Source organism: Ambystoma mexicanum, chromosome 4p (assembly GCF_040938575.1).
Source record: "Ambystoma mexicanum isolate Mex_15411 chromosome 4p, UKY_AmexF1_1, whole genome shotgun sequence".
In the NCBI taxonomy this organism is placed as follows: Eukaryota; Metazoa; Chordata; class Amphibia; order Caudata; family Ambystomatidae; genus Ambystoma; species Ambystoma mexicanum.
Window position 1 is genome coordinate 124,680,901 of NC_090927.1, and position 19,028 is coordinate 124,699,928.

Here is a 19,028-nt window from a genome sequence, read left to right on the forward strand (position 1 = left end):
TGCATGTCTTCTGATGCTTGTTAATCTGCTTAGAATTACATGCTGTGCATAGACTAGCGAGCAGTACCCGGAGTTGGAGGTGGGTTGTGAGAAGGAACAGTAGAGAAAAGATGTCTTAGTACTGCTTGTCCCACCTGAGAATCAGACCTAGAATGAGTGTCTAGGCAATAGTGTTTTGTAAAGGTGTATACAGAACTCCAGGCTGCCACTTTGCAAATGGACTCAGAGGAACATTTGCAATGAATGCTATGGATGCTGCAGTGCCTCGAGTAGAGTACTCTAGGCTTGAAGGGCAGTTCTCTCTTAGCATAGTGTGATGCATTTGACAATCCACCTTGAGATAGCTGATTTAAAGACAGGATTCCCTTCTCTATCAGCTGCCACTGAAACGAAGAACTGTTTAGTCTTCCTTAGTGGTTTAGTTCTTTCCAGGTAAAACATGATCGCCCTGAGCACGTCTAGTGTGTGAAGGCTTCTTTCGGCCATGTTAGTAGGGTTCTGGAAGAAAGTGGGTAGTTCGATTGATTGGTTCACATGGAACTTCGAGATTAATTTAGGCGCAAACCTGGGATGTGTGCGCAGAACTACATTATCTTTGTGGACTATAACAAAGGGGTCTAGAACAGAAAGAGCCTGTAGTTGCAGGTGTCCAAACTCTATGATCTCAGGAGCCAGGCTGCTAAATTCAGAGTTTGTGGGCATGGGTGTAGGGTCTCCCCCAGTCCTGAGACAACATTATGTACGGGCAGGGTAGTTTGACTGGTGGGGAGAGGGACATTTCCATCAGGTGAGCGAACCAGGGTTGGCGGCCCACATGGGGACACCAGTATCATGGCAACTGGTTCCTGGTGCATCTTGTGCACTATCTTGTTGAGAAGGGACGTCAGGGGGAAAAGCGTTGACATATTTCCCCGACCATGTTATCCAGAGACCATTCCCCTTGGATCGGTTCTTGGGGTACCTAGAGGCGAAGTCTTGGCATTGGGCGTTCTCCTGAGTAGCGAACAGGTCGATCTCTGGGAAACCCCATTCTGCGAAGACGTTGGACACAATGTCTTTGCGAAGTTGTCATTCTTATTCTTCGGGCAGAGGGAAATCTCTGCTGAGTACATCTGTTAGAAGATTGAGTTCCCCTGGAACATGTTGGGACAACAGAAACATCTTGTGTCTGAGAGCCCACATCCAAATGTTCTGGGACAGCTTGGATAGCCCGGGAGAGTGAGTGCCTCTCTGTTTGTTCAGGTAATACATAGCTGTAGTGCTGTCTGTTAGAATCAGCACTGTCTTCCCCTGCAGTTGCACCTGAAAGTCTTTCAAAGCTTGAACACTGCTAACAGCTCCAGTAAGTTTATATGGTTGGACGCTACTTGAGGAGACCAAACTCCGTGTGCGGTCTGCTGAAGCAGATGAGCTCCCCACCCTGTGAGAGATGAGTGTCGTGAGAGTGGCTTCCACTATAGGGGTGGTGAAGGTCTTCCCCTTCAAGAGGTTTTCTCTTGACCACCACTGCAGAGAGAGAACGAGGGCTGGTGAGACAACTAACAGATCTTCCCATTGTCCGCTGGCCTGATACCACTGGCTGTTGAGCCACTCTTGCATTGGACGCATGCGCAGCCACGCGTGGGGAACCAAGTATACACATGACGCCATCATCCCTAGCAAACGCATGGCTTTGCGTACCGTCACCTCCCGACTGGCTACATATATTGAGGGATCTGAGAAACCATGTTATGAACCCTGTCGCTGGAGGGGAAGACTAGACCGTCTTGCATCCAAATTAGAACCCCCAGAAATTGTATTACTTGGCTGGGGACTAAACTGGATTTCTTTACGTTGATTGAGAAACCCAGGCTGAAGAGGAGATCTACTGTTTTTTGGGTGTTCGAAAAACAAGCGTCGAACGAGTCCCCCATGATGAGCCAGTCGTCGAGGTAAGGGTAAACTGGGACTGATAGTCTGCGCAGGTGTGCAGCTGCCACTGCCAGGACTTTGGTAAACACCCTTGGCGCCGAGGCGATGCCGAAAGGGGAGTAACTTGAATTGGTAATGTTTGTCCTGGATCATGAACCTTAGATATTTCCTGTGCGCTGGCAACATTGAAATATGAAAGTATGCATCTTTCATGTCCAATGTTGCCATGAAGTCCCCTTGCTTCAGCAATAGGATCACCTCCTGCAGTGTTACCATGCGAAACTTCTGGGGTTTTATAAACTTGTTCGATGGGCGCAGGTCTAGAACAGGGCGCATGGTGAGATCCTTTTTTGGTACAAGGAAGTCCACTGAATAAATACCCTTGTTTACCTGAATAATAGGGACGGCTTCTATGGTGTCCTTTCCCAGCAGTGCTTCCACCTCTTGAATCAGGATCTCCAGATGGTCCGGTGAGAGGCGCAGTGAGCGCGGCGGTCTGAACTGTGGAGGTCGGGCGAATTCCACGCAGTAACCGTGGGCGACCGTCTTTAAGACCCACTGGTCGGAAGTTATCCCCTTCCATGCCCTGAGGAAAGATGTTAATTGCCCCCCGACCGGGGTGACATGGGAGGGGACCTGGACTTGGTGGTCATTTGTGACCAGAGGCTGTGGCTCCTCTGGGATTGGCGCCTCTGCCTCTACCCTTGCCTCATTTCTGACCCCTTGAGGGGTAGTAAGTGGGGCTTCCAGATGTTTGATTTGTGTTGAAGTTACCCGTGCCGTAGTTGTTTTGACCAGCACGGGCTTGCCCTCGAAAGGACCGCCAAGAATTATTACCCCTCTGGGAGGAGGGTTTCTGTGTAATTTGATGCAGAGACCATAGTCTCATGCTCTTTCTTGGCTGTTTCCAAAGCCTCATCCACTGCTGTCCCAAAGAGGTTAGTCTCCTCAATGGGTTTATTAATGAGGGAGGCCTGAGTCTCAGGTCTAAATCCTGATGTACGCAGCCAAGCGTGTCTTTTCAGTAGGGACCTTTGAGCAAGAGACCTGCCTGCAGTTTCCGCAGTGTCCAGGGTGTTCTTCACCACATTATGGTTAACTAGTCTTCCCTCCATTACAATGGAGAGAAGCTTTGACTTGGCGGGTTCGGGGACCTCTTGGAGGCCTTCCTGGAGCAAATTGCATTGGGCATCAGCATAGCTTGCTAATAGAGTAGTATTATTAGCAACCCGTTTAGTGTATGCAGCTGTTGACATGACATTTGCCCAGGGCATAGAGCCGCTTAGACTCCTTGTCTGGTGGTGATTCTCCCGTGGCAAGGGGTACCCCTGCCCTCTTTCGAGTGGTAGTCACTACCATCGAGTCTGGGATGGCGTGCCCTTTGATGTGAAGAGGGTCGGAAGGGGAAGGGCGAAATCATTTTTGGACTCTCGGGTTCACCGCCCGTGTTTGAGCAGGTGACACCAACGAGGAAGATAGCCTTCTCTTAACAGAGTTAAGAGAAGGCTATGGATTGACTTGCAAGAGGTTTTTCCTTAGTGATATCCTCCACGAAATCCTGCTCAGGTACCGCCTCTTGAGTGGCAATTTTAAAGTATTCAGCTGCTTTTTCAACATGGAGTTGAATGCCATTTGGTCATCTACAGGAGAGGCCTGGCGAGCCGGGGTGGACTGAGGAGAGTCTAGGCACAAAACATCAGAGTCCTGATCTTGCTGTGTCCATGGGTCCTGACCTTCCTGCTGGGTTTCCTCCCAGTTGTCCGTAGTATCCTGTTGATCTTCCTCATAGTTTTGCAGAAAAGAAGCTTCTTCTTCATTATAGATGTCTCTATATGTGTCCATCTGGACCATGTCTTCCAGTTGGAAAACATGAGACTGATCTTCCTGAATTTGAAGGTTAGGGTCTACCAGAGTCCTTTTCGGGGGAGGATGATAGAAGAACTGATAATCTGCTACAGCCGATCCATACACCCTTCAAATTTTTCTATAGTCCATTTAGATGACCCAAACGGGCCTACGTGAGGAACTACGTTCTCTACACTGCAGCGTCGAAAGGACCCTCTCAGGGTGTCGGAAAGAGGCTCTCGACTATCCTCATAAGCGTCAGTGTCGGGAACCCAATCCGCCGAAATTTTTTCTGCGGCTTGTCCTATAACCTTATGAGGAACCGCAGTAAGGCCCACCGCCGCCAATTCTTCCGATGCTGCTTTCGATAGCCGGCAAATCGTCGTGCAACAAAGGCTCTGGGGATTTATCGGCAGGTGTAATACCTTCCGCGGCGCTAGAGGGCCTAGCTGTAGTTTTCGGGCATACTGAGGCCTTAGAGAATGTCAAAGCGTTGGGCTACTGCGCTTCCACACGTGTAGGTTTCGGAGTAGCGCACTTAGCTGATTTAGATTGCCCAGTTGCAAAATGCTGCTGCGGATGCGGGGAAGGCTTTGGATCTGAACGATCCAAGGGAACCGGCAAAGTTGTCGGCGGCCCTGTTGGTGCTTTTGCCTTTTTTCAACGAAGACGTTGAAATCGGCGTAGGGGTTGTGTGCTTAGTGCGATGCGCTTGCATGCCCCTGTTGCCGGGTGTTGTCCCTGTAGCAAGACCAGAGTCGAGCCTTAAAGGGTCGGGGACAGGGGTGGCGGACCTAGAGGTGTCCGCCTTGAGGTCTAGAACATCCGAAACGGACGTTTGGTCATCTGAAGTACACCCGTCACTTTCCGCGGGTGTGGCGGTGGGGGAAGGGGGTTCCACGTGTGACATACCATACGCGGCCCACCTCTTTACACGGCGCTCCTTAAGGATTTTAGGCAGAAGGAGTTTAAGCCGCTCACCGCTTCTCGTCGTGCTCTAGGGGGAGATGGGCGTTACACGTCCTGTGTTCGTCCTTCCAAGTATATCGACCCTACACTTAGGGCAGAATCTAAAAGGAGTCCTTTCCATAGCCAAAGGGAAGGATGACCAGGCCAACAGGCAAAAGAGGGGAAAGGAGGAAAGATGTACCGACAATATGAACACCCCAACCCCACTCTCCCTACTGTATAGGTCGGCCAGAGGGCCCGACCACGTGGAAAATCCGGCTGCCGGATCTTAGGCACCGAAATCCACAGCCGTAGACGATGCCCCCACAGTCTTCGTCGAAGATGTTCTTGTTGGGTGAAGTAACTGAACGGGGAATAAACCGACAATTCGGTAAAGATAAACAATGTCTCTAGTAAGAGCTCTGCTATAGGGCGACCAGTTATCCGGGTGGAAAAAAACAATCTGAGGGACCTCGGCGCGTGAGGGATTTTGGGTACACCACATATCACGATAGGGATAGTGTTACAGACACGTCTATGCTGATGTCCCCTTTCGGTCCCCGAAAGACAAGATGCAATACTCAGCCGTTACCACTGGATGTCGGATCATATGCACAGCATGTGATTGTAAGCAGATTAACAAGCATCAGAAACTAATTATAAAATCTTACATACGGTCATGTAATCTCATACAAACCAGAAACATACATAAAATCACTTGACTAATATCACTAAAATCACAAGAGAATGGGAAAAGTCCCACCAGTTATTAAAACATCATTGCTTTGTAAGATTACCGCAACCCCTCCTTGATGTTCAAATATCACGTCAGTTAACTGCAAATTTCGCTGTATACAGTGATGCTTTAACTCAGCGTTCCCATCTAAGCTATGGTTTATAGTCATAATATCGAAAACATAATTTCGAATTACAAAAATGTCGAAACAAAAATGTCGAATTCAAAAATGTCGAAAACACATACATATAATAAATTAGAAAATAAAATGTTGAGAAAAAAATCGAAAAACCAATGTTAAAATAACTATGTAAAATGTCACAAATAATAATGTTTTTTATGGGGGGGGTCCCCCCAACCCCCCCATCCCAAACCCCTACCCCAACCCCCCCCCTCCTCCCCATCCCCCCCACCCACCATGGATATACCTTTAATTATTTAAAACAATTATGTTTAATACATTAATTATTGAAACATTAATTCGAAAAAAAATCGAAAAAAAATTTGACATTTTTGTAATTCGACATTTTTATTTTCGAATAAATATTTGACATTTTGACTTTCGAGAATATTGTATTCGATATTATGACTGGACACCCTAAGCTATACTACTGGTTCGCATTCATTGAAGAACTATCGCAGCTTCCCCCAGTGTTTCGTTATCTATCGATTCTTTAACAATAAGCCACAGTCTATAAATATCCGTCTTCAGCTTTTTATTTTGAGTGTTACAGCACCTTCTCCAGGAATCGTCCGTAGTAATAAAATAGTGCTAAGAGACATGCTCCCACAAATATTTAATATAATGGGGTCCCATTGCAGGACAATGTTTTAGCACATGTTTTTGCATCTCAATAGCCGAAACATTTTTACATAGGCGGCAGATACGTTGATACCTGGGTATCTTCAAAATTCTGCCCCCAGTCCAAGACTGGTAGCCTATTAAGGCGCAACAACAGAAACCTACAAAGATGTTTAGAGGGGCAGACAGTAAGATACCTTTGGGGTCATCTATAGCTATACAGCCTTTCAGTTAAAAGCCATCTGACCTCAGTGTGGCTAAATGGGTAAAATTCTTCCCCAAATCCCCAAGTTCAATTTTCTTATGAGCTTTGTTAAGTAGCTCATTGTAGCCCTTTCCCCAAACCGGAAACCATCCAAGCAACTCAAATAGTGCCTGAGCATTTTGTTCAAAGACTTGATCGCTTTTCGCTGCAGAGTGAGGGGAGCGGAGGTCATATAAAAAATGCGACTCCCACAGGTTTCAGTGGAAAGAAACAGAGCCACCCGTTTCTTGAGAACCATACTCTAAGGAGTGGAGTCCCATCTCAAGCCTAATAATGCCATAGGAATGCATTGCGGGAGCCCCAGAATCTTGCTCTAATATCTACCCTCAATTGTTTGGAGCCATCCTAGGTCGTGCAGGGAAAGACTTTCCAGCCCATATATTATAGTTGGGGACAGACTCTGAATATATAGGCGCCTTCTACGGTAAAACCTCCCGTACATACCACAAAATTATGCATCAATGGAGTAATTGAGCTGCTCACCTAATACAAGCCTCTTTGCATAGCATGTAGTCTTTTATTAGAAATCTCAACTCCCAGGTATTTAAAAGCTTGCACATATTCAATCGCCATAATGCGAAGCCATAATTCAGTGCGGTAAACTTTCTTTTAGCAGAAAATAGCATCAACTAGGTTTTACTGCTATTTATGCACAGATTTTCCGCAGCATATTGCTACAATTTATCTGTCACCCGCTTTAAACCGGCAAATGTGTGATCTAACGCAACAAGATCTGTGTATACTTTACCCAGGCGCGGTGGGGTGTAGTGAGCAGATTGGTTTTTATCAGTCTAATCTACCCGCAAAACCTAAGAGAAAGAGCAAAAAGAGTGGTTTACGAGTGGAATAGTTTTAGAAAGCGAAGTAGTCTAGGAGGGAAGTTCTTTTCCATTTTAATCCACAATAGGTCCCCATCCACCAAATCAAAAGCAGAGGTGAAATCAACAAATCATGCATATAGGCCGGGGTCTCCGTGCTTATTTGGTCTCGAGGTCAGATAATCTAGAACCCGAAGGTTATGAGAGGTAGAATAACCAGGGCGAAAGCCCCTTGGAACCCATCGAGTCGACCCTACGTATCAGACCAACATTGCAGCTCCTTTAGCATAAGATATGATATAAGATATGAAAAAATCTTTCCAACAGAATCTAACATTGATAAGAGCCTATAGTTAGACGGCTCCAAGGGTGAGCCCTTTTTTAGAACCGGGATAAAGATAGATGTTTGCCAAGACCTGGGAATACGTGCTTCACTTATTACTTTATTAAACATGATTTTCAGTAGAGTCGCCCAAAAATCAGGGGTCTGCTTAATGGCCACATTCAAGAGCCCATCTGGGCCAGGAGCCCTTTAGGGTTTTAATCTTCGAATACCAAGTTTGAAGGCAGATTCATCATAAAAGTTAATTGCGGTTGATACCTTAGCGTGGATGGTAGGATGCCCGTGGGTTGTTTTTTGTTTGGCACGCTCACTCAAATAATTGACCCAGACTACAAATATTATAGGGTTAATCATTCCTCTGGTGCGGATACCTTTAGTTTCGTTTAGACTCTTGTCAAGGCTAGTAATTCCTTAACGTTGGAAGCATTATGGTTAATCTGTCTAATATCCTGCCTAAGGCATCGCTGCTTTCTGCCCGCACCCCTTTATCGGTGTGCTGGGGTTTTCCCGCATCAACAGATGGCATGCTTGAGGTAGTGGGTGTACTGGAACATTCCACAATCCACTGCTTCATTTCCTCAATACCCTTACTACTGAATTTAATGAGGATAGATGGGCCATAGTTCTAGACAGTACTAGCAGCGTTCTCAATGTTATGTTATTTAAAGAGATGACAAGACTGCTATGTATCAGACACAAACTGTGTACTGTCTACCACCCACAGGGAAATGGGATGGTAGAAAGCTTAGATTGTTTGTTCAAACTTAAGTTACCCAAGCTTTGTGATACACTCAAAAAGAGCTGGCTGTATTGCTTGCCACTGGCCCTGTTCAGTCTGCACAACCACCCAAACAAGGACAACCACCTGTCACACCATGAAGTGGTGACCGGAAGGAGGATGCATACCCCAGCAGCGCCTACATGAACAGTGTCTGTCGCATACCGAAGTGCTGATTTGTTGGAGGAGGAATTTTATGTATATCTAAAAAATATGTCGACCTGCGATAAGCTTATATCTTCCAGTGCACCATTGTGCCCCAACCGACCAACAAGACACCTCAACAGAAGAGCCTCTTCAGCTACAAACTGACAACAGAGTCTACACCAGACAGCACATGCAGCGCTGGGATCAGCCAAAGTTTACCGGAGCATACAAAGTGGAAAGAGCCACGGCAACAGCAGCCAAGTTAGGGAATCGCTGTGCCTGGGTGAACCCAACAGACTCGCACCAAGATACAAGCATAACACCACAGCACTGAATTGCAGCAGACATTGAGGCTGGAACAAGGAGCAGCAGCCAAAAGATGAGTTAATAATTATAAGACTGAGAAACTACATTAGGGAAATGCAACCTTTCGGGCACAGAAGAGCCAGTGCAAGACGCAATAATCAGCAAGTCAAAATATTGAGGTTTGTTTTTAGGCATATGCAGTCTATTCTTTTCTCACCAGACAAAAGATCATTGAATGGCGAAGTGAATAACCATGTGCTAGACGAACATCATTCTGATAGCACCAGCGTTTGGTACGATACAATGAAAGCCAGCAGTAGGGACCAATTAAATGAAGCATGTCACATATGTGGACTTATTCCGCATGCGGCTGGCACCCAGAGACTGTTCTTATCTAAGAAAGTGCTGACTTTAGAGGCACAGTGCTTAGCACATATAGTAATTCATAGAATGCAAGGGCAGTTTTAGGGACACACAGAACAAATTAAAATGGAAGAGGGATCCAAAGATGAATGTGAAGGGATGGGCAAATTTGAAGGAGCACAATGACCTGCAAAACCACAGATGGTAATTGAGGGAGCAACACTTTGGAACAAGAAATAGGTGAAGAGACAAGCAGTATCCAATGTGAAGGGACTGATGGGATTTACAGAAGAAGAAATAATGAAACAGATGAAAGTTGTACAAATATATCGGCATTGCATGTGACCAGCTTACATCTTACCTGAACAGCCTATATAAGTACAGAAACTCACTCGATCTTCATTTTGTTTCATGGGCAAAGTAAGCGTGCCAGTTGGTGCCAGCAATAACTAATCAAACATATGTGATGCCAGCGCTATGTGGAACCAAGGAATACATTTCCCTCCCTCGCTCATGGAATGGTCTTTGTTCTTTAGGTAACCATGCATGTCCCTGTACTGTTGATCCCAGAAAGACATGTGAACTTGCCCAAAAGACAATCCCAGTCCCCTGCCGTGTCCTTCCAACTGTTGTAGGACAAATGAACTAACAAACATCAAGAAGGATAAGGTATAACTACTTGTCAAAGGAAGCAGACGAGGCCCTGGAGAAGATACCAGCAAAATACAGACTTTTTTCCAGAACCAAGACTTTCTTCACCTCATTGTCAGCTCCTGGAATACAAACTGCTACAAATGCCAAATGGATCCAAATCGTCCAATGGAACCTAATGGAGCTTTTGAATGCTACAGAACATGGTCTTAACGCAATCCAAGAGGAGCTTCAAGCGCCCCGGCTTATGGCACTATCAAATAGTGCTAGGCCAAATCACAGCGATGGAAGGCAGCGTTTGTAAGACCATTGGCAGCGCTTGCTGCACCTGCGTGCCTCCGAACGATGCAGATAATGGCACGTTGACATTAAACAAATGGCCAGGTTAAAATCAGACATGGAAGCAGCAGGGGGTGTAGGGGGTTTATTAAAGATGAACATTGGTCATCAGTCCTCACCTTGTGGATGCCCCAGTGGTTTACCAATATCGGTTGAGTCTCATTTCCTATCCTTGTTCTCTTGATAATCTGGTGTGTTTATCCAATAATGACCTGTTAAATAAACCACAACTCCTAGCAGTCATGGTAGGGGATACTACTCCTCCTTGGAAAGATGTAAGCTGCCAAACTGATCCAGAGTCAAAAAGGTAGGAGAAATAAAGATGGTCCCAATAGATCACCCCATTGGCCCTGATGGCACACTCTAGTCAGTAACCCCTGATCCAGAGAATTACCTAGAGTGCACCGTAGACCCGACTGCAGATGAGGGGGAAGCAATTTTTTAGGATGCAATCCATGGGATGCTAGGTGGTGAGGCGATTTAAGAATTGTCCAAGACTATATAGGACTGGCAGCAAGATAAACAGGACAGAGAATATATGGAGATTTGTCCAAACCGGGATGAAAGGGGGAAATGTTGGGAGCCCATCCTACACTGCAAAGGTGCATGAAAATACAAGCTTAGAAAGTCTATGTGAAGACGCACACAGCATAAAGAAAGCAACCCCACGCATATTATATTCCCGCCTAGGCTCGCAAATGCAGAAGTAGCTGTACCACAACAAGGCGTTGAAAAATTGATCAGCAGAGTTTGCTAATTACATTTTATTTTATTAACAAACAGACCCATTTGATTAGCAATTTTGTACTAATATTGTTAAAGTCATCAGAAGTTATTTGTACCAGAGACATGAAATGAGCAACAATACAGCGGTTTTGTATACCGCTGAAATAAGACATTCGTTAGGGGAGTCAGGACTTGCACATTCTTTCAAATTCAGCTTGACATGCAGGTCGGGTAACTTAGTTTCCCTATTCAACTTAAGAGGAATGCACTCGACCCATAGCAATGGAGGACAACAAATTTAAAATGCGATTAGTGTACAATGGTGCATGTCACTACAAAACCGGTTTGTTTGGTACACTGATGCCACCCAGAGGCCGGCCATGAACAGTGAAGTTTGACATTTATTGCAAACAAAGTAAATGTTACATAAAAGTTTCAAACATCTCTTGCAAATGCTACTGGCCCATCATAAAATGTAAATGACTATGCAAGTGGGCAAAAAGACTTTGCTAGCCACAGCCGAGTGTCTATAAAACATAAAAGGTTAGATGCATGAATGGACACAAAAATAGATATGTTAACAGGCTCTGAAAACAGTTTACAGCGGTCTCCTGCAGGTGGTAATATATAATGCAGTCATCATCATAAAGCAAAGCGAGCTCCGGAGACAACCTACAGTGTTAGGTATTGAATAGATCTGTAGATGTACATATTGGATGGAACTATTGATCACTACTTTGCATAAGAATCTAATTTGCTTTGTTTATTCATTATCTAAGAGGAAAGAGACTTGGCAGAGTGGACTGCGTAGCAGGCAGAGAACTGGGCAAACTAAATGGAATATTGTAGTTTGTGGTCATCTCAATTTCAGGGTAGCCGATATAAAGCAACTGGTTGATAAGGAACAAGTAACTTACCTGTAACTGTTGTTCTCCAGCATGGGTCTGGCATGGATTCACATGCTAATGAATATTCCCCGTCCTCAGGCTGGGAATCCTCGGTAAAGAAAAAATCAGTATCAGTTTTGTTTCTGATCTGTCTTTCTTAGTAGTAACCAATCACTGATCTCTGGGTCATACTGCCCCCAGCCAATGACTGCCCTCTCCCTAAGCCCCGTCTCTGGCAGCCATCCTCAGATTTGGTAGCACGCCAAGTGGCAGTATGACCAAGTGAAGAGCCGCAGAGGGGTAGGTGGGAGGGTTCGCATGTGAATCCATGCCAGACCCATACTGGAGAACAAGTTACAGGTAAGTAACTTGTTCCTTCTCCAGCATGGGGTCTGGCATGGATTCACATGCTCATGAATAAAAGAATACATAGCAGTATACACATGCACAACCACGGGAGGTGGCAACAGGCTCAACATTAAGCAATACAACTCAACATTAAGCATCTCTTACCTCCTCACCAGGCTCACCTTAAGCGAACAGGTTGCGCAGCACTGCTTGGCCGACCCTGGACTCCTCCCTAGAGTCCCGATCGACGCAGTAGAATCTTGTGAAGGTGTGCGTCGACCTCCACGTAGCAGCCCTGCAGATGTCCAGCAGGGGCACACCAGACAGGAACGCAGTGGTAGCAGCGATCGCTCTGGTCGAATGGGCTCTCGGACGGCCGGGCAGCGGTCGGTTTGCCAAACGGTGACAATGCATGATGCAGCCGGAGAGCCATCTGGAAATGGAAGTCTTCGAGAGAGCCTTCCCTTGATTCACAGACCCAAAGTTGACAAACAGTTGTGACGTCTTCCGAAAACTCTTCATGCGGTCCACGTAAAACTTCAGCGCTCTAGCTACATCCAGCGAGTGCAAAGTCCTCTCGGCCGGCTTCAAAGGCGACGGGAAGAAAACTGGTAACACCAAGGGCTCGTTGAGGTGGAAGTCTGATGGCACCTTGGGCATGAAGGAGGGGTGCGTCCTCAGCACTACCCTCGTGTCATGAAAAGTCAAGTATGGAGGCTTGCAAGATAGGGCCTGAATCTCTCCCACTCGTCGTGCAGAGGTGATGGCCACGAGGAACGCGGTCTTCCATGACAGGAACTTCAAAGGCGCCGAATGCATAGGCTCGAATGGGGCTCCCATGAGCCTGGTCAGCATCACATTAAGCTCCCACGCCGGGGCAGAGGCCTTCACCGGCGAGAATGATCGGAATAGTCCCTTCATAAATTCCTTTACCAGGCGATGAGACCACAAGGACGCCCGTCCCGTAGTCCTGGTATATCGGGAGATGGCAGCCAGATGTATTTTTATGGAGGCGTGAGCCAGTCCAGCTTTGGCCAGCGACAGTAGGTACAGCAGCACTTGAGGGGCCGCAATCCGCAGAGGGTTAATCTTCTGTGCACGGCACCAGACAGAGAACCTCTTCCACTTATGACCGTAAAACGAGGATGCCCTGGCCTTTGCAAAGAACCTCTCTGCAATCAGCTGGGATATCGTACCCTCCAAACTCTAGTCAGCGACTGTGGGTCGTGATGGAGAATGGCGCCTCCTTCTCTGGAGAGAAGATCCGCGTCCGCCGGCAGCTTCACTGGTGGGGACGTTGACAAGTCCAGAAGGTCCGGGAACCAGATCTGCTTCGGCCACGCCGGTGCGACGAGGATCATTCTGCACCTGGACTTCTTGAGCTGGTTGATGAGGCGGAGCAGCAACGGCAACGGAGGGAACATGTATAGAAACAGGCCGTCCCAAGGGAACGAGAAAGCATCGCCCATGCTCCTCGGCTGTGGGAACCTGCTGGCGAACCTCTGGCACTTGGACTTCGTTTCCGTTGCGAACAGGTCGATCCGGGGTTTGCCCCATCGTTGGAAGAGTCGATCCACTTGGTCCTGGCGCAGTTCCCACTCGGGGCACGAGCGCAGCTCCCTGCTGAGTGAGTCCGCGAAGGTGTTTTTTATTCCTGCCAGGTGGAAGGGAACCAGAAACATCCCCTGGGCGACGGCCCAGTGCCACAGATCCTGGGCCTCCTTGGATAGGGCTGGGGATCTGGTGCCTCCTTGCTTCCGTATATAAAACATCGTGGTGGTGTTGTCGGTGAAGAGCCTCACCACTTTGCCCTTGAGGCACGGAAGGAACGACTTGAGAGCCCAGAACACTGCTCAGAGCTCCAGAATGTTGATGTGGAGAGACCTCTCCTCCGGGAGCCAAAGGCCTCTGGAGGTCTTCGGTGTGGGCCCCCCCCAACCCTCCAGAGAGGCGTCCGTCGTCACCGTCTCCTGAAACACCGGGATTTGAAATTCCGTGCCTGTCGTGAGGTGGGCACGGATGCCCCACCATAAGATCGCCCGACGGAACTCCTCGTCGAGAGGGCTCCTGTCCTCGAAAGCCTGAAGCCAGCAAGCGTCGAGGAACTCCTGTAGCGGACGCATCCGAAGTCTGCAAAGGGGTACAAGATAGATGCATGAGGACATCATCTCGAGGAGGGACTTGATGGACCTCACCCTGGCCTCGTCCGTGGCTAGCAGGGCCGCACCTTGCCCAGGATGGTCTTGGTCCTCTCCTCTGAGGGGAAGGCCAATTGCCCCACTGTATCGAGCTTCGCTCCCAGAAACAGTGCTATCTGCGATGGAACCAGGTGGGATTTGGGGTAGTTGATGGCGAACCCCAGCTCCGTAAGTAACCGGACGGTCCTCGCCGTGTGTTCGACGGCGAGTTCCCTTTGTCCTTGCCCGGATTAGCCAGTCGTCCAGGTAGGGGTAAACGTGGATGCCCTGCAGACGCAGCCGCGCCGCCACTGGTGCCAGGCACTTGGTGAAAACCCTGGGTGCCGACTTTAATCCGAACGGTAGGGCCCTGAATTGGCAGCGGCGTCCCTGATCCACGAACCTGAGGAACTTCCTGTACCTTTTTAGAATAGGGATGTGGAAGTAAGCATCCTCCAGGTCCAAAGACGATAGGAAGTCGCCTTCCTCCAGCTGTCCCAGCACGTGCTGGAGGGTGACCATCCTGAATTTCTGCGCCTTGATGTACTTGTTTCAGCAACGCAGATCCAGGATGTGGCGCCAACCGCCTGTCTTCTTCTTGACGAGGAAGTACCTTGAGTACACTCCGGAGCCCCGGAGCCCTCTGGGGACGAGCTCGATGGCACCTTTCTTGAGCATCGCCTTTACTTCCAACAGTAGTTGAGGGACGTGATTCTCCTTCCTGGCCACGGGAGGAATGCAAGGGCACTTCTTTTGGAATTCCAGCGAGTGCCCGTTGGCCAGGGTGTCCAACACCCAACGTCGGTGGAGATGGACTCCCACACGCTGACGAACTTCGTCAGCCGGCCTCCCACCGGGGTGCTTCGGTGGGGGCCCGACAACCCGACCGGGTCAGTCTTGCTTGGAGGCGGCCTTGCCACCTTGGCCTCCTTGGCGGCGGGAACCCCCCTTGCTTGCCATGACCTCTGTAGGCCTCCTGTGAAGAGGAGCGGGCCGCCTGGCGGTAAGTGGAAGAGCCACAGCTGGATCCTTTGGAGGCACCCTGTCTGCCTCCGGAGCTCCGAAAGGGCCGTCGCTGTTGAAGCACCCACAGGGCCCGGGCCGTCTCCGAGTCGGTCTTGATGGCCTGTAGGGACTCATCCACCGCCTTACCAAAAAGATTGTTGTCGAACGGCATGTCCAACACCCTGGTCTGGACGTCCTGGCGAAAGTCTGTCGCCTTGAGCCTTCCTCGTCGTCGGAGGCAAACTCTGTTGCCCAGTTGGCGAAATCCGGTATCGGCAATGTCTGTTGCCACCGTTATGGCGTGATCCGACGCCACCTCGCCTTCCTGCAGAATTTCTAGGGCCTCTGCCCTTTTGTCATCAGGCAGGAAGTCTAGCAGGGGAGCTATCTTGAACGAGAGCTCCCTGTCGTAGCGGGCCACGATCGCTAAGGCATTGGCCGCCTTAATCGTCATCCCATAGAGTCCAACTTCTTGCCCTCGCTGTCCGGCGGGGAAGTGGAAGTTGAAGCCGCCGCACCCGCTGCCTTCTTCTTAGCCACTGCCGAGACGACAGAGTCCGGCGTGGGCTGGGCCCTGAGGCACAAGGGGGCGGCACCGGGGAATCGGTACTTCTTCTCGTACCGGTCACTCCTGGCTGGTGTCGTGGAAGGGTTCTTGAGGACAGCAAGCCCCTCGTCCCAGATGTCGTCGAGTAAAGGCACCGCGAGGACTGTCTTCCTCTTGGCCTCTCGTCGTTGGTACAGAAACCCCTCCTTTTTCTGTTCTTCAGGGCAGAGCTGGAAGAGCCATTTTCGTCGGCTGGAGACGCCCGTGGGGGGGGGGGGGTGGGGGGGTGTGAAGACAGGATGTCCGCTGTGTCATCGCTGCCGTCATCGCCCGTCCCCGTATCCTCTCCAGGGTCCGGCGAGGGGGGTGAGGGGTCCACCGGTCTCGCAGGCACGAAGGGCGGGGTGGACTCTCCTCCGCTTGTTCAGAGGGCTTCCTGACGGGCCTGGTTCTGGATCCTCCGCCGGGGTGCGTGGTAATCTCGTCCTTATCTCGGTGCATAAGGATTGAATTGCCAACAAAATGGCCGCCAAGCTATCCTGGGGCTCAGGCAATTGCTGCGACGGACGGGATGGCCGCTCCACTGGGCCCTGCTCGTCGTCGTTGCTATCTTCGATCACGCCAGCAGGGACCACCCCCTGGGATCGAACCTTCTCAAACCTCTCGTGGAGGCCTATGAACCTCTCGTTGAGGCCTAAGGACCTCTCGTTGAGGCCTATGGACCTTTCGCTGAGGCCCTTCTCGGTTTCCACCAGTTCCTCCTCAGAGGCTGATTCCGAGTCTGTAATGGCCACCACCCCCCCCCCTCTTTTTCAGCCAGGGGCTTCACGGGGGGTCTTAGCGATGGGCTGGAAAGAGGAATCCCTCTGCGGTGGCAGGGATACTCTGGGCCCGGAGGGCGTTTCCACAGGCGTAGTCTCAGCCGGCTTCGCCAGGGTCGCAGCGACCACTTCGGTAGAGGCCTTTGCTGGGTGGATCAAAGCCCTCACCACCTTAGGTGCGTCCTGGGCCTTCGCCTTGGCGGGAGGGTCAGTGCCTCGCTCCCCCTTCGAGATCGACCGGGTCCGCTCCAGCGGCCTACCCGGGTTCTCGGACTTCCTCTTCCCCAAACCAGAGCGCTGGCTTCTGGTCGAACGTGCCAGGGAAGTTGCGCCCTGCTTGGCAACCGAAGAGAGCGACCTTTCGGCACTCCCGGTGCCCGTGGACTCGCAGTGCTTGGCCTTCTGTTGGGCCCCCGTCGCCGGGGCGCCCTCATAGGACTTAAAAGCCCGCTCAGACTTCTTCGACTTCTCACCTGCTGTGCCCTTCTCCAGCCAGGCGGCGAGGCGGGAACAACGGTCTCGTTTGGTCCGTTCCGAAAGGTTCTTGCAGAACGCACAGTCTTTCTTCACGTGCGTATTGTCCTCATGAAGGCAGTAGAGACATTGCGAATGCTCGTCCTCCTTGAAAACGTTCGGTAATCTGCATCCAGGGCAGCACCTGAACAGCTTGGATCCGGGCGTCAAGCTTCCCTTGTGCTTGGCTATGTCCGTTGAGGTAGGCGGCAGATCTTCCGGAATCCTCCAAGAAGTATAAACTCGACGAAAACTACACCCTTGAGGGGCGTAGAAGAATTCCGAAACGGGTCCCCGTTATCGGAAGTAGAAACAGTGGACCTTGAGACTCGATTAAACCGAAAAAATGTGAAAATCTCCTGAAAAACGTGAAAACGCAGTAAAAAAACTCGAGAGCTAAACACGAGGACTCCCAACACTTGAGCGTGCGGTAAAAAATCTGAGGATGGCTGCCAGAGGCGGGGCTTAGGGAGAGGGCAGTCATTGGTTGGGGGCAGTATGACCCAGAGATCAGTGATCGGTTACTACTAAGAAAGACAGATCAGAAACGAAACTGATACGGATTTTTTCTTTACCGAGGATTCCCACCCTGACAACGGGGAATATTCATGAGCATGTGAATCCATGCCAGACCGCATGCTGGAGAATATAGAATGTCAAGGAGTATGGGTTTTCGCATGGGTTGAGCACCAGTTACAAGATTTATGCAACCTGCAGGTTACAGAACTAGGTTTGCCATCAAAAGCATTCGATCATGTGATCATGTACATTTTCAAAAGCATTCACTTGTCAATAGATGCATCTTCCCCAACAAAATGAAAAATAGTTGACACCATGAAATTTCGATACACTAACCTACATTGTATTGTAAAGCATCAAAATGATGCAGTGTTTTACAGTATCAATACTCTAATCATGCATTATGTAACAACCTACATGATAGGAATGGAATTGCATGACTGTCTTTTAAAAGACATAGTGTTGACACATACTGGTCTTTGCCAGACAGCATATAACAAGCTTAATCAAAGTAGGATCATGATTATTTCTGGTTTGCAATTATTTCAAACAGAAAAAATAATTCTTGCGTAGCACTCCCACACATGCCTGAGCACTTAAGGGTGGAGGAGAGGATTACTGCTGTACTTTCTCTCCATTAGGAGTTGAAGTGAACAGAGAAAAGAGGGGGGGAAGAGAGCACAGAGTGGGAAGAGGAATGCAGGGCAATGTGTGCTTTCATTGAAGAGGGTAACTTAAATAGCTATATTTGCTACACAAGTGTCCATTTGATTAACAAACTGATAGAATTGCATAGCAAATTTCTATGCAAAACTGCTTATTTATGCCTTGCACAACAAGCAGTACCCCTGAGACGCAAGTAAGTTATAAGGTGCAGGCCTTATATCGGAGTATAACCACGTAGCCTTAACAAGTATAATAGCATTTAACATTAGTCAGGGAACCCAGAAGGGGCACTCCCAATGATTGCAGATAACCGTGAATTCTTACACCAATTGAATGGACAAAACAAGTAGGCCTCAAGACCCATTGAGCCATCTCTAAAGCATAGAAACTTCAGTTCCTTAACCGAGAATGTCAGCTAGGCCCTTGCAAAGAAGCACACAGATACAAAACGAAGTTCCCATAGCCAGGCTGAATACTGCGCAGTGATCCGTCAAGACAATGGGGGTGAACACATTCTCAAGCCTGAGTTTTGGCAGTGAGGTCATGTAAAAGCAACAAAGTAGTAAC

General features: G+C 49.0%; 1 protein-coding gene across 1 annotated transcript in view; it reads right to left on the reverse strand.

Moving 5' to 3' along the window:
- TMEM214 (transmembrane protein 214) overlaps positions 1-19,028 on the reverse strand; it is a 656,291-nt gene that overhangs the window by 339,268 nt on the left and 297,995 nt on the right. The gene's annotated exons all lie outside the window — the stretch shown is intronic.